Genomic DNA, 26,164 nt, shown 5'->3' with positions numbered 1-26,164 from the left:
ATATATATATATATATATATATATACTGTATATATATACATATACATACCTATATATATACATACACACACACGCATATATATATATATAGATATATATATATATATATATATATATATATATATATATATATAGAGAGAGAGAGAGAGAGAGAGAGAGGGGGGGGTGATAGAAAAAGTTAGTCCTGGAAAATTCGATTACAGAATATTTGGTCCCGAAATTTAGGCCACAGAAAATTCGGCCCCGGAAAATTTTTCATATCGTACTTTTACCGAAACTAGGGCCATTCCGTGTCTTCAGTGTTTCCAAGAAAAATGAAAAGAGCAGACAAAATGAGAACAATGATCATGATGAAAATATCCTGCGAAGAACAATTCTTGACTGACTGATTATATACATATGGAAACGCCATGGTTTGATTCTGATAAAAGGAGAATTGGCAAATTGGGTATGCTTTTAATCTCATTTTATGATCTGAACGCAATTCTGCGAGTCAAAGTTTCAATGATATATATAGACCTTGCTCTTGACCTGAGGATTATTAAAACTTTCCCTTCCTCCACGGTGTTTAATTCTGTTTGACAGTATCCATATTAACTGACTGATGATGTGCATATGGAAAATTCCCTTTTGTCGATAAAAATTCAAAGGTTAAAGCATAAGTAGCATTTTACCTTGGCGAGAAGTGTTTTGCCAAAATTGGTTAGGCTTATAATCTTATAAACAACAGGATCTGATCACTGACATTTTTACTACCAGAGGAAGTAATTGATACTTATGAAGATCTCGGTGAGGAAGAATGAATTCCAATAGATTTTATTAGTTATTTCGAGTTGCCATACATTTGGCCAAAGAGAGGAAGTCATTCCAGACGAGAAGAGCCCATGTAGTATCCAGTTGATTTTTGGAATGTTTTCAGTATAGTAAAGGAGGAATTTGTTATGTATTTTGTACTGTAATACTATATGCGCTACAGGTATTAAGAGTAATGATGCACAATATTGCATTGTTAGAACGTGTTTCGGCACAGTTCATAAGTGTAGTAGCATATGTTATGAAGAATTTAATCATTCATTAATTGCCCAAAAGTTAGGATGTGATTCTTCTTACTTTTGTATTGCAGTAGGATTCGATCTTTTTGAGAGCAATGCTCACTTTTGTTTTTTGTATGTATGTGTAGGGTTTTGTTTACATATTCTCACTCGAGAGTTATAAGTTGTCTAGTTATGTTGAGAGCTGAGGAGCAATGTAAGCCGAAACCATTAAATGTATTTTAAAAATACCAACGTATCAAAACCCTGGATAGGTATCGTTATTTGACCACCTTGATTAGGTATCGATGGGTCGACCTCAACCCGAGGTCCAAAAATAATTCATAAAAAATTCATTTACAAAGCTATTCACAACCTTTTACTATTAAAAACAACTTCAAAGAATATTATATTTCTTAAAAAATGTAAATGGAAGCTAAGTCCAAAATGAATATTTATTACAAAAAGATTAATAAAATAAGTATACAAAAAAAAATTACCTAAAGTCTAAATATGGAAATAAACTAAAACTATTCGAAGCACTTATTCTATGATAATTGAGCACCATTTGCTGAGATCCAGGATGGGGAGGAACCAAAAGGGGACTTTTCCTGAAATGAGAAAAAAGTGTATTTTTGGCTAAACAAATCTATCCTCTTTTCAACATTTTTTTTCGGGTAGGTAAATGACATGGTTAGTGGCTGAAATATTTACCGGATCTTGTATTATTATCGTACAACAAAAATGTGTAAAAGAATCTGCACTAGGATAATATTTAATGTTTTATAAAGGACCAAATTGTGTGTGTGTGTGTTTTTTTTTTTGCTGAGTTATATCATGAATTTTTTCAAAACAAATCCTTATATCCATTGCTGAGCATGGTATTTATGCATGAACATATCAGAAATTTTATAGAAAAGAGGAATACATTGATCTGTGCCAGCATGTGTCGGATATGCTCACAAAATCGCTGCCAACCACACCACCTTGGAAAGTCAAATCTGCTACCTGAAATGGAGGAAGATATGTCAATATCAGCGAGTCATTTACATATATAATTGTTCGAGGATTTGCTGAAAAATATTATGGTAGCTAGAATGAAGTTTAGAGATTATTTTGCAATTAAAATAAATAAAATAGTGATCATAATTAAGTTATCATAAAGGTACAAACTTACAAAAACAGGAGAAATTATAAGCCATTTTATAAAATCATAAGGTGTAGAAGACATTCACAAACACTTTAAAACAATCCTTTTTTATACACACCTAAACACTACTGCATATTCGATAATTATATAAAAATTCTATATTACACAACCTACCTTAATTACGTATTGCCGAGTTGAGCTCGACCCAAGGGTATCTCAGAAATAGCACAAGGAAAAGAGTTGGAATGAAATGCGTCCTCACCCGACTGCTGCGCACACTGAACTGAGGTCTTGCAGGTCGATATCACTCACAACCAATACGGATGAAAAATTATGGCAAAAAAAGTTGTTTTTTTTAACCTCAGATTGTATACGACCCACCACACGTATCCAGGGTACCCCAACAAGAAGAATCGGAGACATCGGATGAGATGTAGAACAACACTAATGAATGGATATTATTCCAGGTATGTATTAAAGTGCCATTCCTTTGTGGGTAACCAAAACCATACACAATATTGGTGAAGTGGTGAAACGGAACCCATGCAGAGAAACGCAACAGCAGAAGAGAGAACTAGGAGTAGCCCCCATAAAGCAGCAGCAGGTATGCAGTGAACAAGAGGAATGCCACAAAACATTCCTACATTCAAGCTCAATGTCAAGAAAGAAGCAAACATCCTACGTATATATTATATAGGTGTGAAAAAAATAAGGTAGGATTGAAATTTGTTACCAGTAGGCATTAGGTGGTAAAATTTCAAAAGTAGTCAGGGAATAGTTTGCATAAAACATAAAGTGTAAAATATCTTTAGTTGGTTGCATAAATACACCAGAGGTGCAATTAACATAGAAATTAGGTCAGAAACCGATTTTGCGTTTTGCATTAATTCCGTCCACAAAGGTGCAAAGAAACACATATTGGTAGAAGTGATCATAAAGGGCAAACCAATTGTAATGCAAGTTGACACAAAAGCTGATGTATCAATTATGTCTGAGAAAACAGCTAAAACCATTCCTAATTTGGTATTAGAAGGCACAAAACGGATTTTGAAGCGAAGCGAAAAATCTATTTTTGGGTGAGATGGCCATGTCGTCTTGATGGAAGGTTCCTATTGGTAGCTTTCTAAGGGATATTGGGCTACAGTGATATTCCCAGAGAATTGACCTTTAAGTCTCCAGAAATCTAACTCCTGGCTCGAGTATCCTTAAAATTTCTCTTAAGGATATAGCATAATATCAGGGGACGTATATCTTGATATGACACATAGCAATCTTCACCCCGAATAGCGTTTTCACTTCGAGGGGGACGAGTGGTAAAAACAGAAGGGGAGCCGTTATCAAGGTTACCCTTCCTCCCGTACTACTATGAGTATCCAAGATGGTGCTCGTTCCTTGTAGCATTGAGCATGGTGCTACAGATATAGTAGTTTCGGGAGGGATCTTGCCTGAGCCTTCTCTATGGAAAAGGAGGGAGGGTCCATCAGGACGACATGGCCATCTCACCCAAAAATAGATTTTTTGCTTCGCTTCAAAGTCCGTTTTTTGGGCTCAAGCCATGTCGTCCTGATGGAAGTTTACCAGAGAATTACTAGAAAGTACTGTATCTGTGGATTTTCATAGGTGCCTTAACCTTGGGACAATTTTTTCTATGGTCATCTGGACCATTGAGACATATGACGTTACCGTTATACGTCATTACTACTAATCATGTATCATGTTAGGGCTTCTTGTCCCCTGCAGGGAAGAGTCATACTAGACAGTAGAAAAAGGGTCTCAAGGTTTGCATATATTGTAGGAACAAACATAAGTATCAACTAGATATACAAGAGTCTCATGGTTTGTAAATGTTGTCGGAACAATAAGTATCAACTCTATTCATTGTTTGTAAGCATACAATAATATGAGGTTTACTTAGGTAAATAAGTAAAAGTACTCTGGCTACTTTTTATTGTTCTAATTGTGGGGCAAAATAAGACGCAATTACACTTTACTATACATTTATTTACGATAAATGAATAAAATTAGAATAACAAGTGTAACATTAACAGAATTATACATCCAACTTTATACAGAAAAGTTTTCCACCTGAAAGGGAAGAAATGATTAGTGCCACTATGAAATTTGAAAATTTTGATAAAATTTTCCAATATAATTTTTTGTAAATGTATATCAACAACACTGTGTACAAGTACACATGGCACAAGTGTTATCTATATAATTCTAAACCTGAGATTTTGAACAGTCTTTAGTGTCACCATGGTGACACTCACTTAAAAAGTATTGCACTAGAAAGTGTCAACACCTTTTCACCCTAATTGACAGTCCCAATCAATTCACTGTTCATCGCAGTACTAGATGACAGGTTTTAATACATTACCTGCCGCCACCACATAATGCTTCAGTTCATGCACTTGCTTCGCATAATGTTTATAAAACACTCTGGATGACTTCCATCCAATATGTGAGCGAAGACGCTAAAAATCCATATGCTGAAAAAAACTTCAGTGATGAAGCAACTTTCCTTGGATCATGACCTGCGGGTGTACTGTCAGGATCCACTCTGCGAATGAAGTAGGTGAGCTTCGCCCTCAGTTGTTTTAGGGATAATTTTGATCCTGAAGTTTCTCCTTTAAATAGCTGTCCTCCCCTGAAGTCTGAAGTTCTTTGAAGATAGACCTTTAGACATCCTACTGGACACAGAGAGACATCTTCCTTCAGAGGGCAGATTCTCTTAGTAGGTAGCTCGTTTTTGGCGAGAAAGGATGGATCAGGAAAAAGATTCAGTTCTCCCACTTCTGTGAACTGAATATGGCCCTCGTTTCTGGATAGGGCCACTATTTCACTAACTCTATCCCCTGAGGCTATAGCGAACAGGAAAATAACTTTTTGGGTTAGATCCTTACGAGAACAATCATTGTTCACGGTTGAAGCATAATGTAGTACCTTGTCCAAGGACCATGAAATGGGCTTCGGAGGAGCTGCAGGCCTAAGTTTACCACATGCCTTAGGGATCTTGTTAAAGATTTCGCTCGTCAGGTCAACTTGGAAGGTGTATAGAAGTGGTCTAGTCAGGGCCGACTTACACGTAGTTATCGTGTTGGCTGCCAAACCTTGTTCATGAAGGTGGATAAAGAAGGACAGACAAAAGTCTACTGAGATTTCTTTCGGTCCTTTTGCTTTAACAAAAGCAACCCACTTTTTCCAAGATGATTCATATTGTCTTCTAGTTGACTTGGACTTGTAATATTCTAAGACGTCTATACTGCCTTTTGAGATCCCAAATCTCATCTTAACTGCTAAGGTGAGAAAATCATGAGATGAAGGTTTTGGGTTCTCTGTGATGAAGCAAAGACAGTCGACTTCTGAACTAGTTGAGATAGCGCTGGGTTCTGTAGAGGGACCAGCCTCAGCTTTATTTCCATTATCAGAGGGAACCAATTGCTCTTGGGCCACTTGGGAGCCACTAGAGCTGTCGTTCCTCGGAAGGATCTCAGCTTGTTGAGGACCTTCAGCAGGAGATTGGTTGGAGGGAATAGGTAAATCCGGGTCCATCTGTTCCAATCGAGGGACATGGCGTCCGTCACCTCCGCTAGAGGGTCCTCGTATAGGGCTACATATCGAGGTAGTATCTTGTTGTCGCTCGTGGCGAAGAGGTCGATCTGCAGTTCCAGGACTTGTTGCAAGATGAAGGGGAATAAGTCTGCGTCTAGGGACCATTCTGACTCTATCGGGTTGAGCCTGGATAGAGCGTCCGCTGTCACATTGCGGAATCCTTGAAGGTGAACTGCTGATAAGTGCCATCTCTTCTTTTCCGCTAGACGGAAGATGGCTATTATCACATGGTTGATATGGGATGATCTCGAGCCTTGTCGGTTCAGACATCTCATTATCACTTTGCTGTCCAAGATCAGCCTGCTATGTGCTGATCTGGGAGAGGAGAGTTTTTTCAGCGTCAATAGGACTGCCATGGCCTCCAAAATATTGATGTGAAAGGTCTTGAACAGAAAAGACCAAGTCCCTTGGACTTTCCTTTGATGGGAGTGACCTCACCATCCTTCTGTCGAGGCATCCGTGTGGATGGTCACCGATGGTGGAGGTGGTTGCAAGGGTACAGTCCTCTTTAGGTTCTTGGCCTTTGACCATGGCTTGATAAGTTATCGTAGTAAGTTCGGTATCAGTCTTTTTAGATCTCTTCGAGCGTTTGATGCGTATCTTCCCCAGACTCCTGACGCATCTTTCAGCTGTGCTCTTAGCACTGGGTCTCTTACTGCTGTGAACTAAAGAGACCCCAGTACTCTTTCCTGATGGCGTCTTGATATCCTGTCGGATTTCAATAGTCTCTTGACAGATCCCGCAATCTTTCTCCTCTTCCCTGGGGGAATGGAGAGGTGGTGTGACTTCAAGTTCCAATGGATTCCCAGCCATTGAAACTCCTGAGCTGGAGAGAGTCGAGACTTCTTGAAGTTGATCTTGAATTCAAGATGTTCCAGGAACTGGATGACTTTCTTGGATGCTTGCAGACAAGCCATCCTGGATGCTGCTCACACCAGCCACACAAGTCCAGAATGACTCTGAGTTTGTTTGAGTCCTTCTTGGGAACACAAAACAGCCTTCCCTGGAATTTGATGGACTTTGCTCTCCTTATTACCCGTTGGTCAAGAGTTCTAGGGTATATTCTTCCAATGAGGGGTGGAGTGTTGGAAGAACTGAGGAAATGATGGTGGAGGCTTGCTCCAGCTCCATCCAAGTCCATTCTTGATTAGGCTCTGGGCCCAAGGATCGAAGGTCCAGCGATCCTGGAAGTGTTGGAGTCTCCCTCCTACCTGAAGCATCTCATTGCTTCGATTGTCCGGAGGATTTACCATCCTGACCGCGTCCTCCCTTACCTCGTGAGGGGTGTCTTGAGGAGCCCCGTCTGGAGCCTCTACCTTTGGGACGAAAGGTAGTGGCTTGCCTCTCAAATGCAGGATTGAATGCTGGTGACTGGGCAACCAGCTGCTGAGGCACCACTTGGAATGAGGTTTGTGGTTGTGCAACCATTTGGGGCACCGCGGTCATGGTGACTGTAGGATGTTGTTGGGCCGGCCGAGAGGGTAGTCTGGGCTTCTTAGTCTTCCTTTTAGGTTGGGGACCCGCATCCGGGGAAGACTTCCGTTTTGATGAAATACCCCACTTCTGGAGAAGGTTCCTATTCTCCGTGGCGGCTCTTTCAACTACCTCCTTGACCACTTCATTTGGGAAGAGGTCTTTACCCCAGATATTGGAAGATATCAGCTTCCTGGGTTCGTGTTTCACTGTTGCTGCAGCAAACACAAACTCTCTACATGCTCTCCTAGCCTTCATAAAGGCGCACAGGTCCTTTACTAAGGTGGCCATATGCATTTTGGCCATGACCATGTTCATGTCTGGGGTTCTTTTTTGGCCTGCACACATCCCCATGCAGTTCTCTAGGGATAGGGATGCCGCAAGTCTCTCCTTTGTCTCTTGCTCCCTACGCAAGAGAAAATCTGACAGTTTCGGGAGATTATCGCTGAACTGTCGTCCCGCGATATCTGCATCCAACTTCCCTGCTGAGAAGGTTAGATGGACTTCTTTCCATTCCTTATCCTCCATAGGCAGGACTAACGACAGAGGTCTACACTCCTCTAATGTAGGGCAAGATTTGCCTGCCTCCACTGCCTTGGCAACAGCTTTGAAAGCCTTTGATGTAAATGGGAAGGCTACTGAAGCAGGAGCAAGAAAGGTAGGATGCTTCTTACTCAAGACGGACAATTTTGAGTTCGTGTAGCCCACCTTCTTCAGGCTACTCGACAAGAGAGCCTGTGCTTTGTCGTGGTCGAATACCATGACCTCCTTGGGTTCTGTCTCCTCTTTTGACGCTGGCTCCTGCTTCAATCGGATGAAGCAGTCTGGGTAAGCATTAAAGCTTGGCCAGAACTGGATGTCATCTAAGGGAATGGCTCCCATCTTCTCCAATATGTAGAGTTTGCCATTAGTAATTGGCATAACATCCGCATACCTCCAGGGATTGATTTCGGAGCAGGGTGGGAGGTCTTGGACTCTGGGTCGCTTGTATAACCCTCGGGAGGCGGTGAGTCGAGCTTCACGGAGCTCTCTCTCGAGTTTCGCTTCCCTAGCTTCGCCTTGCTTGCGAATACTCTCCATCAGGGCCGTAAGATGGGCCAGTGCCTGGCTCATATCACCTGATGGAGGGGTAGAAGTGGACGATGTTGAGGGTAACGGCTCTAGTGCCAGCACAGACGGAAGGGACTCCGACTCGACATCATCTTCTTCCGGAGGTAGAGTAGACTCCTACTCTGGATCATCTTTCAATAGATCCTTTTCAGTGTCCTTGGACACTTCAGACATCCTTTCCTCCTGGTGGATGTCCATGCCTTGCAACGCCTCACTGACATCCGTCTCGATGACAATTTGGACGCAGGGAGGTCCGGGTCGTGCTTGGGGTACGGCAGCATCACTACCCGCTTTCGGGAACAGCAGGTTACGCATCCTTTCATTAGGCAGGCACGGTCCCGGAGAGTTCTTTTGGAACCCTCGTACCCATTTGCGTAGCTTTTCTCGCGCTGCATCTCTCGACTCCGTTGACTTGGGATCGTCGACACCTTCGGTCACCAATTTCTGGCAGATGCTGCAATTTTGGGGGTCCCAGTACCGCAGGGTTTCGGTAGTGATGGTGCAGGGGGCATGAAACCTGCACGCTTTGTGACCACAGCAGTTCCTACTCATGTGGTTAAAGAAGATAATATCGCACTTAATTTGGTCCTCCTGTAAAGAAAGGAAAATTAAATAAGTATGTGGTTGTTTATCTCACATGATAAACAATTTATGCAAATTATTAATATTTTAACCATTATAACTTAGGATAGTAAGCTAAACAAGAAAATAGGAAAGACACATACTTGTGTTTCCTGTCCAGCCAATTGCTGTGACCTCCCCCAAAATTAAAGTTATAGAATTTCCTTATCAAGGCAAACTCAGAGAAGGGTTCTAACCTCTAGGGATAAAATAAGTGTATACTAACACTGACCCTTCTTGAATTCTTTAATATTGCGGGGTAAGTTGTTTACTGATTAACTATCAGTGTATTGAAGGAAATCTTTCCTTTCAATATAGGATTGGTCTTAACAATAGACTGTGCAAGGATACACAAAGGATGTTGGAAAATAACTACTGTATAACATATACTATAGTTTTCTGTCTGCAGTATATACTATACTGCAAATATACTGGCTACTGTATAATCATATACTGTAGTTCAGCCGACATGTTACTGGCTAGGCTAGCACCTGGCGGTACGGTCCGGCCGGCATGTCGCCGACTGGGTAGTACCTGGCGGCACCGGTCCAGATTGGCTGAGTTAGTACCTGATGGCACCGGTCCAGCCAGCAATGGGTTAGTACCTGGTGGCACTAGCCAACAGAGAGGGAGAGAAAGCATAGAGTGAAGGGCTACCTTATTAAAATGTATATTTACAATAATAAGGGTGTAAGTATTTGACCTTACAGCCTTCCTCCAGAATGAGGGTTAAAATGGAAGGGGAGAATGCATCATTCAGGCTTCCATTCAGCCACAAGATCCGTTGCCGGTCGCTGCCGGTTTCAAGGATGTGGATGGCAGTCCAAGGGAGGACTGAAGAACACTCAACAGTAGAGGGGTTTCCCACCGGCAGCCGTCACAGCCGGCACAGCCTTTCCTGGAGCCTTGCGTCCATAAGGGAAAGACCGAGTGACTATACAGCTGCTTATGTAAGAACCCGGCCGGCACGACAATCTACCAGGCAAGCTCTGAGATTGTAGGACGACAGCCATAGAATTGCGATAATTAGGCTATCACTAAAGGACAGAGAGGGGCAGGGAAAAGGGTCCTGTATCAAGTGTAGAAGAAGGCGGCAGGATTTCTGTCACTTATACACAAGGGTGAAGCTTTGATTCAGTATCGACGCCATCCTAGGCGGCAGAAGAATATCTATTCTTCAGCCTTGGGTCTGCCGAAACAGGACTAGTCTTCTAGACCGCAGAGGAGAAGGTGGCGGCATCATACTACCACTTCAAGTGCGGTCTAGGGAGGCTTAGCCTCTTATGCCGACAGCTTTAAGCCAGCAGGGGAGTGACTACTCACCCTGCTGCTCTTCCGCCGGCAGAAAGACGGAATACTCTGAGGTTCTGTCAAAAACCCGAGCCGGGATGCTCGCCGGCAAGGGTGGGAGACAGAAAACACTAGCCTAGTCAAGCCAGAGTGAACTACTCAATGGCAGGACCAAGATAGGGTTGTCGCCTATGGGGGCAATCAGAGGGAAGGAGGGATTACCCTTAAATCGCCACAGGAGACGAGTATCGAGTTATATAACTAATTCTAGGAGATATATTATCACCCGTTGAATTGATAAAACGATACACGAGGGTAAACGGGGATAATGTATGAAAGTATACTAAAGCACATAGGCTAGGTAGCCTAGCGCGGGGCGAGATCTCGGTTACCTAAATCGCCAAAACTCTAACGTATATGACCGACATAGGGAAGAGTAAATTTGTATGCATATATATATCTTCAATAGTATAATTGTGCCTAAATAGCTTTCATAATTTATTAATGCTATTACAACAGGGAATGTCGTTCTGCTGACTATATAACACATGCATAACGAACGACAGCACCCATGGCACCTCCGGTGACCGGCCAAGCTCCATAACACATGAAATTAAACTAATTTCACTGTGAAGTAGGAGCTAAGAATTATACACTGTAAAGAATAAATACTTAACTTTCCAGAGGCAGAAGAAGCTGGAGATTGCATGATAATTCCTCTCGACAACGATAAAAAACGTTAGATTAACAGGGAAAACCACCTTGCGCAATCGATACAGAAATAGGAATGAGCGCCATCTTGGATACTCGTAGTAGTACGGGAGGAAGGGTAACCTTGATAACGGCTCCCCTTCTGTTTTTGCCACTCTTCCCCCTCGAAGCAAAAACGCTATTCAGGGTGAAGATTGCTATGTGTCGTTTCAAGATATACGTCCCCTGATATTATGCGATATCCTTAAGAGAAATTTTAAGGATACTCGCGCCAGGAGTTAGACCTCTGGAGACCTAAAGGTCAATTCTCCGGGAATATCACTGTAGCCAAATATCCCTTAGAAAGTAAATAAGAATCCCTTTTTGTCTATGCAATGTTTATTATCACTTGGAAGGCATCACATGACAATGATAATATCTGCAATGAAAGATAGCACGATGAGAAATAAGATGGCATTTGCATCAGCAGTCAATATAAATTCAATATGAAATTACACTGACTCCTAATAGCATATATGAGTCAGTTAATAAATTCACAATATACACAGCTAGCTAATGAACCATTTGCTGGCTAGCATATAATAGATAATCAAGTTTAGCTAAAGTCTATAGAGAATAATACTCTACCATATACGCAGCGAGTAAATGAGCTACCAAACTGAAACACCATTTGTTTACATTCTCACAAATGAGCGCCAATGTATAGACGACGCAATGCACATAAATGAAATAGGATCCTATAGTGCACATAAATGAAATAGGATCCTATAATGTACATAAATGAAATAGGATTATATAATATTTATAACATGTACAACAGATATGAATAGACAATCCTCTACCTCCTCCCAAGTTTTTTTTGGGAGTACTAATAAGAAAACTCAAAAACAAAACTGAACATATTAGAGCAATATATGAAAACTACTTTATAAAAGCATATTAGCTATGTGGCTATGGAGCATAGCTGAATGAAAAATATAATATCATTATGATAAATAAGGGGTCTGCAAAAACGAATCAATTGGTATTACAATTGTAGTCAGCCAAGTAGGCAGGCTTCTTGCGCAGCCTATGAGGACGATCCGGAAGGGCACTTGGGGGAGCTTGAAACAAATTATCAGGAGAGGCATCAGGGTGTGCATCATGTAGTGTTGCGTCAGGTGCCTGTGGGTGGTGAACAAGTGTTATAGGAGTTTGAGGACGTGGTGATGGAGGTGGTGATGCATCTGTGGGAGATGTAGGCGCAGGCTATGGCGCTTCCAGTGGATCAGTAGAGTGCGGTTCTGTATCAAGTTCTGGTGGCGGTGATGGGCGTTGAAGGGATTTCTCGTCCTGGGGAATTGGGTATCCAATGGTTAATCGCGGTCACCTTGGAATAGTAGGGATGTATTTCCTCAGAAATTTTCTGTTGCGAAGAGTAGCCCTTCCAGAGCCACTGACCCTGACAATGTACTGATCGAATTGACGCACTTCGGACACAACGCCTGTTTTATCCCATTTTAATGGGTTCGGGCCTGTCTGGTTTTGGATGCGGACATTGTCGCCAACTCTCAATGGCGGGGGCCGCTTTGTGTGCTCGGTCCAGTACTCGGCCATTCTCATATGGAGATTCCGGAGTGCTTCCTCACGTTGTGTGAGGGTGCTTCTCCAAGTGGGATGGGGATTGTATTTTCCTGGCAAGATGGGGATGAAATCCTTAATGGGCCTTCTGAAGATACACATAGCTGGAGAAACTTTGGTTTCTTTATCAGGGGTATTCCGGTATTGAAGGACGGCGCGCTGAAAGGCGTCAATGTTCAGGTTTCCTGTGGGCCCAGTGTTGTCAGTGATGAGTCTTTTTGCTATTTTAACGCCAGCCTCTGCCCTACAATTAGAATGGGGAAAATGGGTTCAGGAAAGACGATGGTCGACTCCCGAAGCCTGAAAGAAATCTTGAGTGATTTTTGCGGAGAACTCTGGGCCACCATCAGAAGAAAGCTCATCAGCGATTCCATATGTTGCAAATATCCTCCGTAGACTGTTGATAAGCCCAGTGGCACCATCTGCTGTGCATTCGATGACAGGCCAATTTGAATACCTGTCCACTACAACGAGGTACTGTTGTCCTTTGTAGTGGAAAAAATCGGCACAAATATGCTGAAATGGATAGGCAGGAGGGTTTTGTGGATGTGGGGGAAGGGCGGGTTAGGAAGGTGCGATGCGGTTACAGTGATAACAGTTCATACGTGTGTCTTGGAGATCTTTGGAGATGCCGGGCCAAAATACAGACGAATCTGCTCATGCTGTCATCGAGGTGATTCCCTGGTGAGCCGCATGAAGGGCTTGGAGTACTTGTTTACGAAGGGCGGGGGATCACAATTCTGTCCTTGTAGATGACTACACCGTCTACAGTATACAATTCGTGGCGGAACTTATGGTATTCGTGGAGATGCGGTGGTACGTCATTCTTAGCCTCGGGGATGTCATTTTCAATCAGTGAGATCAGATGTTGAAAGTCTGGGCAGCTGTTAGTTGCAGTTTGAACTTTGTCCCACGTCACTGAGCCAAGGGTTTGCAGGGATGTAGCATGTGCACACTGCAGGGCAGAGTTGATAACATCCTCTATCTCATCACTGCAGGAATGCATGGATGCGATGTCGTCCTGCAAACGTAGTTTCATTGAGGACCATTGCCTGTGGGACGCCGTGAGAGCATGTCGGCTGCTTTGTGTTTTGCGCCAGGAACATGGACCATTTCGAAGCGGTATCGTAGTGTCTTTTCTTTTAAGTTTCGAAGGCGAGCGTTGGAGATGTCTTTAAAAGATCGATCATCAAAAATTTTAAGTAGGGGCTTGTGGTCCACCTCGATGAACAAACTAAGGCATCCAAGGACGAAGAATCTGGTTTTGTTGAGGGCTTCCACTACAGCCAAGGCCTCTCCTTCAATGGGTGCATAGCAGGACTCTGCTGGGTGTGTAAATCTACTCCCAATTAAGGTGTTTTCCAGCCCGATTTGCAGCAAAATGGCCGGGCTGGTGTGCACAGGCAGTGTTGTTGGGTGAGCCAGAACCCAATGCCTGATTTGGACCAGTCGGTAGCAAGGCATGTTGGTTTTTCTTTATCGTAGATCTGGACGCCCCTCTTGATTTTGTCGATTATGTGATCTTTAGACTCCTCAAAAAGGGCGTCCATGTGTCTGTCCCAACAGGAAGGGTTGCCCGGGTGCAAAAAGTTATGAAACGGGGTCATGCGTTTGGTCACAGAGAAGGCATAAGAGGCTTGATTGATGAGGCCAAACCAGGGGCGCACGTCGGTTATGTTTTTTGGCGTGGGGAAGTCGCGTATTGTGCACATAAATGAAATAGGATCCTATAATGTACATAAATGAAATAGGATCACATAATAATTATAACATGTACAACAGATATGAATACTTTTTAGGTTTGGTAACATTTTATGAAAATTCCATTCAGAATTTATCTACAATCGCACATCCATTGTATAATTTGCTGAATAAGGGTGTAGAATGGAATTGGACGAAAGATTGTCAAGAATCTTTTGAAAGAATCAAGCAGGAAATAACTTCACCTACTTTTCTAGTACATTATCAAATGGATTTATCAGTTAAATTAGTTTGTGATGCATCGAACATAGGTTTAGGCGCAGTGTTATCTCATGTAATGCCGGATGGAACAGAAAAGCCAATTGCTTTCGCTTCTAGAGTTTTGAACAAGGCAGAAAGGAATTACTCTTAAATAGAGAAGGAAGGTTGAACATTAGTGTATGGAGTTAAAAAATTTCATATGTATCTTTATGGAAGGAAAAGGTTCACACTTGTTACAGATCATAAACCTCTATTAGCAATATTGGGTCCAAAAGCAAGTTTACCTACGTTGGTAGCTGCAAGACTACAACGTTGGGCAATTCCGTTAGCCGCATATCATTATGATATAGAATATCGTCCTACGTCAAAGATGGGTAATGCAGATGCTTTATCTAGATTTCCAGTAGACAAAGCACCAGAAGAGTATGATGACAGTATATTTCTAGTTTCAGTAATGTACCCATTACAGCCAAGGATATTGCACATAATACCAAGAAAGACCCAATACTTAGTAAGGTTTTAAAGAGTTTAATGACAGGTAAGGACTTATGTGGGCAGGAGGTAAATTGTAAAGTCTATAAAGATATATGGAGTAAATTGAGTATAGCACAAGGTTGTATAATGAAAGGGTCAAGAGTAATTATTCCTAGTTCACTGAAGAATAAGGTTTTGTCTGAAATACATGCTGATCACCAAGGTATTGTCAGGTCAAAGTCTATTGCAAGAACGTTTGTCTGGTGGCCAGGTGTAGATAGAGACATTGAATTATTTGTAAGAAATTATATGAATTGTGCTACGCAACAGAACAACCCTCAATTTGCTAGAATGCACCCGCGGGAATTACCCAGGTATCCATGCAAAGATTGCACATAGGTTTTGCAGGTGCTTTCTTAGGTTATTTGTTTTTTATAGATGTAGATGATTACAGTAAGTGGTCACAAATAATTCCAATGAAGATAACCATCTTACTCCACAATTCAAGAATTAATGAAAATTTATTCTACACATGGAATTCTAGAAAGAATTGTAACTGATAATGGTCCACAGTTTACCTCACAGGAATTTAAAGATTTTTGTAAAGTAAATGGTATTAAACATATATTTTCAGCTACATATCACCCTTCCACGAATGGAGAGGCTGAAAGGTTTGTTCAAACATTTAAGCATAACATGAAATGCAGAAAGGCAAATTCAAATAACATATTTTTTAATGTGTCAAAGTTTTTATTGTCTTATAGAACAGCATCGCATAGTACAACAGGTGTGACACCATCAAATTTGTTGATGGGGGCGGGGGGCTGGGAGGGGGAGTATTAGGTGTAAGTTAGATTGGTTGTATCCAAGTTTTCAAAGTGATTTAAAAGAAAAAGAGTATGAGCAATTAGAAATTTTCCCAAAAGTAAGACATTTTTTCCCTTTATCTAATGTCAAAGAAAGATCATACAATACGCCAGAAAAGTGGGTACTAGGAGATAATGTAAAAGAGTTAGGAAATTTACGTTATGATGTTCAAATTGGTGGAAATATTGTAAAACGTCATGTTGATCAATTACAGCCGTTAAATGACAATATTGTAGATCATTGAATGTTAGAGATGAGAAATTTTCAGAAGTAGTTAAATCAAACATTAACCAAGATGCTCAAACCTCAGATGTAGATTCAGAATCTATTCATATACCAATACAGGATGTAATTAGAGTACTTCCCTATAGGATGAATAGAGGAAAGCCCCCTGAGAGATTAGATTTGTAGTTTAGTACAATGTCAAGTTAAGGGGGAGGAGACTGTTATGTATTTTGTACTGTAATACTATTTGTGTTAATGTACGAATATTGTACGTACACATTGTGGTTCCATCCTCATGTCTCTTCAATGTGATATAGAAATATTAGACTTGTAGGTTTCTTCTTTTAATAAGTCCAAAGTTTAGGTTAACTTTAAACAATTTATTGATAGCTCCATCACTGGAGTATGGATGGTTTGGTCGAATGACCATTCAGTATGAAAAGATGAATAGAACTGCTTTACAATAAGCTCGCGTCAATAACGTAACACTAGCTATCTCAGCGTTTTACATAAATACAAAGTGAAATGATCATGTAGCCTTATGGCCGGAAGTTAGGTGATTCCGGTAGGGCTCAATAGGTCAACTGCTTACATGTTTACAAGACATACATAAATGTTTACTCATGCAATGCTTTCTAAGTATTGCTTTAGCATGGTATAGTTTCACATCCTGTTATGGCTGTTGTCACACTCCCAACGCGCCAATGACCCCTTGGGTCATGGGTTTATTAATGTATACATTACATTAGCTCGGAAAGCTACCATTCAAGCATTAAACATTAAAAGTTACGTTAAAATATGTTTCCTAGGAGTGTGACTGGATATATATTTTAGTCATTGCCATAAACAAGTGATTAAGGAAGAATATGCAAAAAAGTATATGTAAAAAAAAAAAAAATACATACCTAACGGACATAGCCACAAATAAAGAAAAATGCACGGAAAATACAGATCCATGTATGCTATATATGGCATAATGCTAGCAAATGATTATGAGGTACCACCAAAAAAATGATATATATATATATATATATATATATATATATATATATATATATATATATATATATATATATATATATATATATATATATACGAATTGGTAACTTGTTAAAGAATAGTTATATTATAATTGATATTATTATTCATTAGTAACAGATTAAGAATATTTGTTACTTTGGTAAAGATATAGATACATTAAAATTGATATGATTGTTCATTAGTAACTGATTAAGAATATTTGTTACCACGGTTTCATATATATATATATATATATATATATATATATATATATATATATATATATATATATATATATATATATATATATATATATATATATATATATATATATGTAGGGCTTAGATATTTTATTAGGTGCCCAAAAGATACTTTTTTATATATATATACAATATTTTATTATGCCTAATAAGATACCTTTTAACTCTTTATATATATATATATATATATATATATATATATATATATATATATATATATATATATATATATATATATATATATATATTATATATATATATATATATATATATATATATATAAATGCAATGTCCTGGAGAATCTTCAACTACATATTACCAGCGTGCTGACCGCTTTTCACTAACTTCTCAATTCCAGACAATTTTACCCCCCGGGTCAAGTGAAATGGCCAATTTCAGACGGCTCTAAATGTAAATGCTTTCAACGCAATAGGAGTGTTGTCTGGACGTGGCAAAACGTTCCTCTGGAGCTCCACCTGTTTTTGCTTCAATCGACGCCAAGCAAGGTTGTTAATGGTGATAAGAATCACCACCGTAACACTGAATAATGCCAGCGACACGTAGAAACGAAGATTCCCCCCTGCATAAGTCGGTGACGGGTGGTCCATCTCGGCTAGTTGCATTAACCGATTAACCACCTGTCCGTTGTATGGGAGAGGTAAGGATGGGATTGTAGTGGTCCACGTGAAATTCGCAAAGTAGGCCCGTTCCCTGATGGTAGTGTTAATTCCTTGGACCGTGTAATTCGTGGACGTCCCGATGCAACTGTCAGGTGCAACGACGACCTGGGAGTGGGTCGTGGATCCGTCCGGGCATAATACATTGAAGCCGGCCTTGTCGTATCACATCCAAGAGCCGTTGTTCAATCTGTAATTGAACTTATTATCGTCAAAAGGATAAAGTTTTTTCAGACAATCTTTGTGTGTATGGGAGAGAGAACCGTTTAGCACTATACCTAACTTGCATGAATCCATTGATATATGATGGAATTCAAAGGAGTCAGCTGTACATACTTTATTATTCATGGCTTCTGAACAGTGAGTTAATTTATCTAAGTCTCTAATGACCGTATATGTTTCCTTATCAGGGGAAATCATTACGTGTCCTGTCAAACTGGATATTACTGGACTTGAGTTATTCGTCATGAAAGTTGGGAATGGTGATATTTTGTATGCTTGCCAGGCATCAGAATAATCAAAGGGAATTGTAATCATGATCCTGTGATTTTCAACGCTTACTGATATTAAACTATAATAAAATTCTATCTTATGGGCATCTAACAAAGGAACATAACCCATTTTCTCCCGTCCGTTCTCCAAAGTTAACGTTAGGTCTTTAATAGGCAAAGATGTGGTGATAAAACACCCTTAGTTGCTAACCTAATAGCTTCCACATAGTCTTTTGATTTCTCAAAAAAATGTGAAATTTTTGTACGGATATGATCTATTTTTGAATCATAATAGGTTAACGTTTCCAGCAAGTTTTGTACTTCCATAATCTGACTGATATTACTAGAATGTTCGTTCACCAAACTCATTATTTGATTAATTGATGTTAATTGATTCCTCAGTTCTGAAAAAACTAGTTCGTTTTCATGTTCTAAAAACTCAATTTTCTTATTTTGATCACTGATTTTAAGACGATTTGAAATTCCTAAGCCTAAACTTGCAACAGATCCTAAGATGTTTAGTGCAGCAAAAATAAACGGGTTACGTCTTTCAAGGTTATTGTGTCGCACGGTCCACATCAGTAGATCGCGAGCCAGAGCTTCTGCCTGGTCAGTTTTATTTTGCAAGTCGTATGATAACATTTCTGCAACGCTTAATGTTGGTGCAACCGAAATCTCTGTATTAAAAGGAAAATGACATTGATGCATTTCATTTAATGAAGCAGTGAACCTCGACATGTCGCTCTTTAGGTTAATGACGTCATCCTCTGGAGGAAAATCGCTTGCATATCTATTTCTATAACTATATTGCTTGCAGTAATGAAAACGTCTTCTGTTCTCTCTACAATAGTGCCATATTTAAAATCTATAATTTTAGTTTTAGGGCTCTTCCCACACGAAAAAAATGTCTGAACGAATAATATCACTCCTAACAATAAAAACTTCATTTTGGAAACCTGCAATGAGTAAAAATGTATGTAATTACTCCTGTTTTAAGAGAAAAAAAAATGTTTACATACAAATATTAAACAAGTTTGATAGATACAAAAATTTCCCTCACTTCCTTCTCCCTTCTTTTAATTTCTTGTGTGAGCCAATGGTACAATTCTCTCATCAGTGGGTTGGGATATCTTTTGAACTCTAAATCTATTGGCCGTTAATGTTTCTAAAATGTTAAACGGGCCATCAAACTTTGGTGTCAGTTTGTAATTGAGTCCTTTGCGTACATATACTTGTATGTATACCTTATCACCCACGGTATATGTTTTAGTTGGCTTCGCTATTTTATCATGATTCCTTTTCATTATGATTTGTGATTCTTCTAGATTCTTTCGAAGGATATTATAACGACTTATGCTTGTATTCATAACATCCTTTAGAGGATTTGATAAATTGATTGTAGGCGTTAATACATGGAAAGGCATTCTAGACGGGGTACCGTACAGTGTCTCGTGAGGCGACATTTTAATAGATTCATGATATGAGTGATTCAGAGTACTTAGTACCGCAGGTATGGCAATATCCCAGTTGGGGTCTGATCCCCCTAGTGTAACTCTTAATACATTTAAAACCTTCCTATTCGCTCTTTCCACTAGCCCATTTGACTCTTGGTGATAGATCATGGTATTGATTTTCTTTATGCCAAGGAATTCACACAACGAGTTAAGGAAATGATTATTGAATTCTCCACCCGAGTCAGAGATTATCATGTGTGGAATTCCATGTTTACAAATGTAGCACTCTTAAAACTTCCTAGCGCATTCGATCGCGTTTTAGTTTTAAGCGCTATCAGTTCTGTATATTGACTCAAAGCATCTATAATTACTAAGAGGTGATTATTTCCTCTGTCTGACTCGTAAAACACGGTTAATAAATCTTAGTGTACTCTTTCAAAGGGTTGATTGAGCACGGGATAAGCCCCTAGGCTGACAGGTGTCTTCGTGTGCCCTTTATTTTTCTGACAAGTGCGACAATTAGCTATGTGCTTTTTTATATCTGTAAACATCGTATGCCAATAAAATAATGATTTGGCTTTCTGTGACATTATGGAGAACCCCGGGTGGCCATGCAATGGATTTGCATGCAACCAATTTAGGACAGTGGGTATAAGTGAGATTGGTACCACTACCTGGTCGTTAGTCACTTGTGGTGTATTGCGGGTTTTCCTTGTCACGGATCTACACAGAATATTATCTTTGATTATATAATTCTGCTGCGTATACTTGATATATTCCTTTTCCTTAGGATTTCCGTTCAAAGCATTTATGATTTTTTCTTATTGCTGATCTTTTCTTTGTTCAGTCTGTATTAGTTCAGCGCTCCAGCCTAGATCTTCCTGTTCAGATACAGTTTTAACAATAGGCATGGATGTTGATATATCTATCAATTCAGCTAATGGCTCCGTACAAGATGACGCGGGGTTGCATGATAATGCGTCAGCAATGATATTTGCTTCCCAGGTAAATACCCGATCCTCACGCCAAAGTCTTGGATGATCAAATGCCACTGACTTCGTTTGGGGCTGTGACTAAAGCCTTTAAAGAAGTCAGTTAGGAGCTTATGATCAGTAAGAACCGTGACGGGATAACTGTATATTATGAACTTAAAATGCACTAGTGAATTAACAATAGCTAGCCCTTCCTTGTCTATTACTGCATACTTACTTTCGGAAGGTCTCAGTTTACATTAATAAAAAGCTATCGGGAAAAACTGTTTGTCATATTGCTGAAGCAATACCCCACCTACTCCTAGGTATGAGGCATCTGTTGCAATGAAGAATTCCTTACCGAAGTCAAGAAATCTCAAGATACGAGAACTACACAGTTCATCTTTCAAGGTATCAAACGCCTGTTGATGCTGCTCAGACCATATGAAATCTACGCTCTTCTTCATAAGATCGGATAGGGGAGCGGCTATTATTGAATAATTGCGTATAAAACGCCTGTAATACCCACTACACCCCAGAAATTGCTGTATTCCCTTGACATTAGTAGGTATCGGAAAGTTACGGATAGCCGACACCTTATCGTGGCCTACTTTAAGACTTTGACTAGACAATGTTAAACCTAAATAGACTAATTCTGTTTTGAAGAATTCACACTTACTAATCTTTACCCTTAAATTATGCTGTTTTAGTCTCTGTAGCACTAGCTCCAGTTTATGTAGATGTTCTTCTAAGGTATTAGAAAAGATTACAAGGTCGTCCATATAGGCATGCAATATGTCCCCTAACAAGTCTCCAAACAGTATGTTGATCATTCTAGTAAATGTTATGGGAGCACAACGTAAACCAAAAGGCATACGCAAAAATTCATAATGTCCCCTGGCTGTGCTGAAGGCAGTGTATGGGATACTATCTTCTTCTAATGGTATCTGGTGAAAGCCTTCAATTAAGTCCAGACTGGTATAATATTTGTTCTGACCTAGCAAAGATAAAATATCGTCAGTACATGGCACTGGGAATCGATCAGGTATCGTTTCCTCATTTAAGCGACAGAAGTCTACGCAGATACGCTATGTTCGATCTTTTTTCGGTACAACTATTAAAGGAAAATTATAAGGGCTGTTCGATTTCCTAACGACTCCTTCTTCTAGCATTTTACCTACTTCATCATTTATCTCATTCTGGAATTTCATAGGGAGTCTGTATGAGGGTACATAGATAACTTTCTGCTTGTCTTTTAACCTTATTTGGTGTTCTATGACATCCGTTTTACCTAAGGATCTATCCGTAGTGGAGAAAACCTCATGACATTTAGTTAAAAGATCAAAAAATTTCTGCTGAATTTCCTCTTCTTGAATGTCTTTATTGATTTAATTTTTATAGATTGCAAAAGGGATTCATCCGCAACTGATTGAGCGTGATTGAGCTCAGCGACGGTAAGAATGCGATGTTTATAAACTTCCACATCCAAGATATGTTGATTTTTGTGAATTACTAAAGTGATTTTCAAATTATTACAGACTTCAATATTACATTGTTGTTGTGAGCTGACTGTATAAATAGCTTGTGTAACGGAAAATCCGTTAGTTTTCAAAGTGTCGGAAAGGATTAATATTTCAGATCCCGGCAAAGTTTTCTTTACTCACACTAATATATTCTAAGTTACGTTCGGCTCGATAAATTGCGTGCAAGCTGATATTACGGGTGAACGAGAATTCTGTTGGGTCGCGTATATTATTTCTTGATTCATGAGATAAGTGATTGGTTCTTCAACGTACGTTACTGTTTTATTTGTCGTCTCCTTTTTATCCAAAACTGATTTTGAGGTATTAGAAGACTTATAGAATTCTCCTTTGATATACACGCCGTGTTTGGCAGGGGCTAAGGTAATGTTTTGAGTGCCCATACGTGGGTATCCTATAATTACAGCTGGATACATATCAATGTTTTGTACAACGATAAAGGTATCGGCAAACGTGTGCTTACCGACCTTGTACTGAAAATGAGTTACTCCTATTACATTTAATTCATTATTTCCTATACCTGAGAGCCTTACTCCGGACTTCTCTATAGGGAAGTTCGAAAATAACAAGTGGTGAGTCCTCAAATCCATGATATTACGTGGACTACCAGAATCAAAATATGATGTGAAGGATCGGTGTACTAAATTTACAGCATATAATGATGGCCGTGACTCATTTTAGCTTATTATTGCGTGAATTGGTTGCAAATCTACAGGAACCTGCACTGATTTATTGGATTCGGCCGTGTGTTTCATAGGAAAATCTATTGCCTCACAATGATCTGGTAAATTATTAAATGGATTATTTGATACAAAAGATGTTGATATGAATGACCCAACATCATTCTCTCCCCCAATGGAGTTAACTACGTGGTATTTGCTTTGCTTTGCACATTCGGAAGCACTATTTGTTTGTTTTTGATTCTGAACAGCATTGCCGTTTGTTTGTTTCTTCTAATTAAACTGAGGATTCTTCTTTTTATTTCCATAGGGAACTATTTGCGTATTTCTAGAATTCTGCTGTTGATTACGCGAGAAGCATCAATTATATGAATGAGTTGAACTGTTATGAATTGAATAAAATCGCGTCCTACAGTCTGCAATCATGTGACCTTGACGTTTGCAATTGTAACAAGTCATCCCTGCAGCTTGATTATCAACTACGTTTACTTGTTGTGGCTTAGTTTCATTTTTTGCAAAAACTTGAGTAAGCAAGGGTTCAAGGTCAGTACATTTAGACATGTGTTTTTTTATCTGTTTATACACATCTAGTTCCGTACTTTCGGGCATTAGTTTTTTATCAAAACACCGCACTAAAGCTTCAGGCAACATAACTGTCATGCAAGTTAAATACATTAGCCGTAAGAAATCTTTCACGGCGATGTTATCTCCTGTAACCCATGTGGAATCACGTAAAATATCTTGATATTCATTCAGCCGGTCGGCAATGAGTGCCGCCCGTTCTATAACATTAAGTTGATTCATAGAGGCTTAATTAAGTATATTTCTTAACGCCAAAACTAAGTCTAAAAATTCTTCACCTCCATATATTATACGTAGCCTAACTTTGAAATCGTCCCATGTAACTGCCTCTTGGAAAGAGACTCCTCTAAGATACGCGCTTGCATCTCCTTTAACAAAGTCTATGAAACTTTTAGCTTCTTGTAATTGTACAGATGGGTCTGTGATGCGTTTTGCGGTTAAATGAGCATCTACTGACGAGATCCATGACTCTACGTTCTGAGGCAGGAACCCATTGACCCGACCTTGAAAAGGAACAATAGCTGATCTTGCACTTACTAGAGTAACCACAGGAGTGGGGTTACTGGGTCCGGGAGTCACAGGTGGCGTCATGTTAACTTTAACTTTTTTCCTATCACTACGATTCCTTGCGATCCTATCAAAATATCTATGTGAATACACACATCCACTGCATAAATGCATATGCACTATACAATAAAGATGGGTTGCAGATTATAATAAAGTCCCCCAAAATGATGATTTTAAGACAGTTAATGTGATAAGATATTTCCCAAGAACTTCTGAAAGAAAACAGAATTAGCACAAAGAGAAAAAAAAATCAGCAGACAAGAATTCGTAGTTGAATATAGATTCCTGTAATGAAGGAAGACTAAGATTACACATAACTCACCCCAGCAATAATGGACGATCGACTCGTGTCATCAAACGCTTCACTGAAAAAACCTGAATGAATAAAAGATGTATTTAGCTAAATATATATGCGTGAAGATTGTTTTGATCCGATGATGTCACGTCTCTCTCTCTCTCTCTCTCTCTCTCTCTCTCTCTCTCTCTCTCTCTCTCTCTCTCTCTCTCGTTTGCAGGAAGAGTGTAGCTGGCGTGATGACCTTCGACTTGGCTTCTCGTCATGCGTTGTTTATTCGATGAATGTTTCACTTACCGATGTGATTCTTGAATGTATGTGTTTACTGATGCTTGTTGATAGAAGATCCTGTTTCCTCAGTTTATATCAGATTTATAGCTGATATTCGATGATTTCATTACTTCGGTAGACGTAGATACTTCGTTGTAATTGTAGATTTATTACTGTCGTAAAACTGCTGATTGTTACAGTTGTAACCGCTGCCACTAATTGTTAGTGTACGAATGTTGTACGTACACATTATGGTTCCATCCTCATGTCTCTTCAATGTGATATAGAAATATTAGACTTGTGGGTTTCTTCTTTTAATAAGTCCAAAGTTTAGGTTAACTTTAAACAATTTATTGATAGCTCCATCACTGGAGTATGGATGGTTTGCTCGAATGACCATTCAGTATGAAAAGATGAATAGAACTGCTTTACAATAAGCTCGCGTCGATAACGTAACACTAGCTATCTCAGCGTTTTACATAAATACAAAGTGAAATGGGTTTCATTGTATATCATTACATCTCAATGTATCCTAGTATTCCAACTACTTTTTCTTATAGGAAAAAATACGCTCCCTTCGAAAATAACACTCGTTCCCGTCGCAAATGAATAGTTACAGAAATATATATACATCTATATCCGCCGATAATGGGGGACCCCCAGTGGGAACTCGGGGTTTTGGGTGGGGAAAACATACTGGGGAACCGATATATAACCGTAATTCAGTCCTTTTCTTCTCTATACATTTCTTTCTGGTATTTATTATAACCGTAGGAAAAGACAAATCAGTATAACTGGATATATTTGGGAGGAGCCGTTTCAAAGGTTATTTCTTGTAGTAATACAGTAACCAGTGCTGCCAACGCCTGATGTAGTTTAAATGTTAGCATTCCATTCCTGATGTAGATCAAATGTTAGCGATCCTTGCTAACATTAGCACCCATTTGTTCGTTCGTCCGTTCGCACCTGCGCATATATAACCCCCCTGCGCAGGAGTTTTTCTCCCAAATTACTCTTTTTATTACCGTATTATTTTCTCATTTTATATTCCCATTCAATATTATTTATCATACATTCCATTTTACCTTCCTATATTGGGTTTATTTGTATGGTTATTTCCTTTCCCATTTGTACGTACGTTCGTTTCATCAGTTTCCGACCTGCGCATATATCCCCCCCCTGCGCAGGAGTTTCCTCTCTCCCTTTACTC

General features: G+C 39.6%; 1 protein-coding gene across 1 annotated transcript in view; it reads left to right on the top strand.

The window, feature by feature from the left end:
* The window catches only part of LOC137650175 (uncharacterized), an 81,200-nt gene that overhangs the window by 36,591 nt on the left and 18,445 nt on the right, over positions 1-26,164 (top strand). The gene's annotated exons all lie outside the window — the stretch shown is intronic.

The sequence above is a fragment of the Palaemon carinicauda genome, chromosome 11 (genome assembly GCF_036898095.1).
Source record: "Palaemon carinicauda isolate YSFRI2023 chromosome 11, ASM3689809v2, whole genome shotgun sequence".
Classification (NCBI taxonomy): Eukaryota; Metazoa; Arthropoda; class Malacostraca; order Decapoda; family Palaemonidae; genus Palaemon; species Palaemon carinicauda.
The sequence above is the reverse complement of the archived record's forward strand: the minus strand, read 5'-3'. Positions and strand labels throughout refer to the sequence as shown.